This window comes from Salvelinus sp. IW2-2015, linkage group LG8 (genome assembly GCF_002910315.2).
Source record: "Salvelinus sp. IW2-2015 linkage group LG8, ASM291031v2, whole genome shotgun sequence".
Taxonomy (NCBI): Eukaryota; Metazoa; Chordata; class Actinopteri; order Salmoniformes; family Salmonidae; genus Salvelinus; species Salvelinus sp. IW2-2015.
The window spans coordinates 54,671,012-54,675,904 of NC_036848.1; the positions used below are offsets into that span (position 1 = coordinate 54,671,012).

Sequence of the window (4,893 nt, forward strand, 5' to 3'; positions counted from 1 at the left end):
AGCTATCACCCCCCCCCCCCCCCCAAAGTCAATACCTTGTAGAGCCACCTTTTGCAGCAATTACAGCTGCAAGTCTCTTGGGGATGTCTCTATAAGCTTGGCACATCTAGACACTGGGATTTTTGCACATTCTTCAAGGCAAAACGCTCCAGCTCCTTCAAGTTGGATGGGTCCTGCTGGTGTACAGCAATCTTTAAGTCATACCACAGATTCTCAAATTGGATTGAGATCTGGCCTTTGACTAGGCCATTCCAAGACATTTAAATGTTCCCCTTAACCACTCGAGTGTTGCTTTAGCAGTATGATTAGGGTCATTGTCCTGCTGGAAGGGAACCTCCGTCCCAGTCTCAAATCTCCGGAAGACTGAAACAGGTTTCCCTCAAAATTTCCCTGTATTTAGCGCCATCCATCATTCCTTCAATTCTGACGGTTCCCAGTCCCTGCCGATGAAAAACATCCCCACAGCATGATGCTGCCACGTGGTGTTCTTGTGGTGATGAGAGGTGTTGGGTTTGTGCCAGACATAGCGTTTTCTTGATGGCCAAAAAGCTACATTTTAATCTCATCTGACAAGAGTACATTCTTCCATGTGTTTGGGGAGTCTCCCTCATGCCTGGCGAACACAAAACATGTTTGCTTTTTTTTTTCTTTAAGAAATTGCTTTTTTTTCTGGCCACTCTTCCGTAAAGCCCAGCTCTGTGGAGTGTACGGCATCAAGTGGTCCTATGGACAGATACTCCAATCTCCGCTGTGGAGCTTTGTAGCTCCTTCAGGTTATCTTTGGTATCTTTTGTGCTGAAACCAGTTTCTAATCTCAAGGCCATCAGACTGTTAAATAGTCACCACTAGCCGGCCTCCGCCCAGCACCCTTCCCTGAACTTTAGTCACTAGCCGGCTACCACCTGGTTACTCACCCCTGCACCTTATAGGCTGCTGCACTATGTACATAGTCATGGAATACTGATCAATAATAATGTTACATACTGTTTTACTCATTTCATATGTAATACGTATCTAGTCAAGGCCATCCTATCTATTACTGTACATATAATATTCTATATATTCTAAGATATACACATATACTAATATACTGTCAATAATGTCATACATCCCACACACTATATACTATATATATATATACACACACACACACACACACATAAAACTCAGCAAAAAAAGAAACGTCTCTCACTGTCAACTCGTTTATTTTTACTCTCTGTGCTGTCTTAGGCGTCTCACAGTATGGACATTACAATTTATTGTCCTGGCCACATCTGCAGTCCTCATGCCTCCTTGCAGCATGCCTAAGGCACGTTCACGCAGATGAGCAAGGACCCTGGGCATCTTTATTTTGGTGTTTTTCAGAGTCAGTAGAAAGGCCTCATTAGTGGCCTAAGTTTTCATAACTGTGATGCATGGGAAACAGTGTTTAAACCCTTTATAATAAAGATCTGTGAAGTTATTTGGATTTTTACGAATTATCTTTGAAAGACAGGGTCCTGAAAAAGAGACGTTTCTTTATTTGCTAAGTATATACACACAAACATATATACACATATATATGTATATATATACACGCATCTCTGATCTGCAAAACCACTGATGACATACTGTACTGAAATAGACTCAGTAGCCAGTTTATTAGGTACACCACCTCGTTCACGAAAACGGTTCGCTCCTACAGGCAGTGAGTCACGTGGTCGTGGCTTGCTATATAAAGCAGGCAGACAGACATCGAGGCATTCAGTTACTGTTCCATTGAACGTTAGAATGGTGGAAACGAGTGACAGAAGCAACTTTGAGCGTGGTGTGAGCGTTCCAGTATCTCAGAAACGGCCTACTGGGCTTTTTACGCACGGCAGTGTCCAGGGTTTACTGAGAATGGTGCGACAAACAAAAACCATCCAGACTGCGGCAGTCCTGTGGCTGTGGTTCAATGTGGAATGGTAATGTCGCTATCCTCCAGCTGTGGTTCAATGTGGAGTAGTAATGTAGCAGCCATCTGGCTGTTGTTCAATGTGGAGTGGTAATGTAGCAGCCATGTGGCTGTGGTTCAATGTCGAGTAGTAATGTAGCAGCCATGTGGCTGTGGTTCAATGTGGAGTGGTAATGTTGCTGTCCTCCGGCTGTGGTTCAATGTGGAGTAGTAATGTAGCAGCCTGCAGCCATCTGGGCTGTGGTTCAATGTGGAGTGTAATGTAGCACCTCTGGCTGTGGTTCAATGTGAGGTAATGTAGCATCCTCTGGCTGTGGTTCAATGTGGAGTAGTAATGTAGCACCTCTGGCTGTGGTTCAATTGGTAGGTAATGTAGCAGCCTCTGGCTGTGGTTCAATGTGGAGTAGTAATTAGCAGCCATCTGGCTGTGGTTCAATGTGAAGTGGTAATGTAGCAGCCATTCTGGCTGTGGTTCAATGTAGTGAGTAATGTAGCACATCTGGCTGTGGTTCAATGTGGAGTAGTAATGTAGCACCATCTTGCTGTGGTTCAATGTGGAGTGGTAATGTAGCACCTCTGGCTGTGGTTCAATGTGGAAGTAGTATAGAGCCATCTGGCTGTGGTTCAATGTGGAGTGGTAATCTAGCAAGACTTTCAATTCCATAGCAGCCAGTTTGACAGTTCCTAGCATACAGTTTAATTACACTTTTTAATAGTTTTGATCATTCAATCTTAAAATTGTAAGTGAAGAAGAAAAAATGGATTTGTGCTCAAACTACAGTAGAGTGTCACGAAACTTCCGCCGAAGTTGGTCCCTCTCCTTGTTCGGGCGGCGTTCGGCGGTCGACGTCATCGGCTTTCTAGTCACCACCGATCCATGTTTCATTTTCGTTTTGTTTGTCTTCATTGTTCACACTTGGTTTCCATTCCATAATCAATGTCCTTATTTAACCCTCTGGCTTCCCCTTTCTGTTTTGTGCGTGATTGTCGTTGTCAAGTGGATTCTTTTATGTGCTCTGGATATTTATGTTTATCCCTTGTTGGAACATTGCTTATTTTGAGTAAAGCTCGGATTTTTACTCATACCTGTGGTCCTGCGCCTGACTCGGCCTTATCCATTCCCCTAGAACGCTGACAAGAGGTGCAGCCTTAAATGAAGAAACTATACAATGGCTAACAGTCTTACTATACAGTTCACTGACTAATAAAACTAGTGACGTTTCAGTCAAATCAGATCTTTTTTTGCAGTATTCTGACCATGGTCCTCCTCTCTCAAAATAGTTATCTCCCTTTCAGGAGAAGCACTGAGGTCTTGTTTGACTGGCCCAATATCACAGAGACCCTTCAGAGCAGGGCCTGAAACCAGGAGGTGAAGCGCTGCAGAGGTCTAGATGTCCCGGTCATCTACTGCAACGCCATTCTCTGTGTGGGAGCGAGCACACACACACACACACACACACACACACACACACACACACACACACACACACACACACACACACACACACACACACAACACACACACACACACACACACCACACAACACACACACCACCACACCACACACACACACACACAGACTGTTAATAGTCACCACTAGCCGGCCTCCGCCCAGTACCCTGCCCTGAACTTTAGTCACTAGCCGACTGCCACCAGTTACTCACCCTGCACCTCATAGGCTGCTGCACTATTGTACATAGTCATGGAATACTGATCACATTAATAATGTTTACATACTGTTTTACTCATTTCATATGTATACTGTATTCTAGTCAAGGCTCCTCCTATCATTACTGTACATATAACATTTTACAGATAATACTACATATACTAATATACTGTCAATAATGTCTATACATCCCATCACACTATATACTGTATATATATATATACACACACACCACCACACACACACACACACACACACACACACACACACACACACACACACACACCACACACACACACACACACACACACACAACACACACACACACACACACCACACACACAACACACACACACACACAACAGAGACAAGACACACACACACACAGCCCAGTCCACCAAATATTATGTTGTCATTGGGGCGCGCAGGTAGCCTCGTGGTTAGGGCATTGGACTAGTAACCGGAAGGTTGCAAAGATCGAATCCCCGAGCTGACAAGGTAAAAATCTGTTGTTCTGCCCCTGAACAAGGCAGTTTTACCCACTGTTCCTAGGCTGTCATTGTAAATAAGAATTTGTTCTTAACTGCTAGTTAAATAAAGATAAAATAATATATAAAAAAATTGTTGTCATGGGTGATCACTATTGATCCGGCAGGATGTTTTTTTATTTTTTTATTTCACCATTTATTTAACCAGGTAGCCAGTTGAGAACAAGTTCTCTTTACAACTGCGACCTGGCCAAGATCAAGCAAAGCAGTGCGACAAAAAACAACAACACAGAGTTACAAATAAACAACGTACAGTCAAAAACACACATAGAAAAAATCTATGTACAATGTGTGCAAATGTAGAAGAGTAGGAGGTAAGGCAATAAATAGGCCATAGAGGTGAAATAATTACAATTTAGCATAATACTGGAGTGATAGATGAACAGATGACGATGTGCAAGTAGAGATCTGGGGTGCAAAAGAGCAAGAGGTTAAGTAATAATATGGGATGTGTGTGCTATTTAAAGATTGGAGGGAGGGTGGAGGAGGGGAGAGCTGCGTTGCTCACTCAATCCTCCAGATTACTTTTGGAATTAACCAAGACACACACCGAAGAAAACAACACACACACCCCAAGACACACTACACCCACCCACCCAAGACACACACAGCCACCAAGACACACACTCACAGACACCAACACACACACCACTCCAAGAAACACACACCAACCCCAAGACACCACACACCCAACAACCCAGCACCCACCACACACCCACCCCAAGACACCACAACACTC

General features: G+C 43.8%; 1 pseudogene; it reads left to right on the top strand.

Moving 5' to 3' along the window:
- The first annotated feature begins 1,770 nt into the window (after positions 1-1,770).
- The window catches only part of LOC111968284 (probable G-protein coupled receptor 142), an 8,218-nt pseudogene continuing 5,095 nt past the window's right edge, over positions 1,771-4,893 (top strand).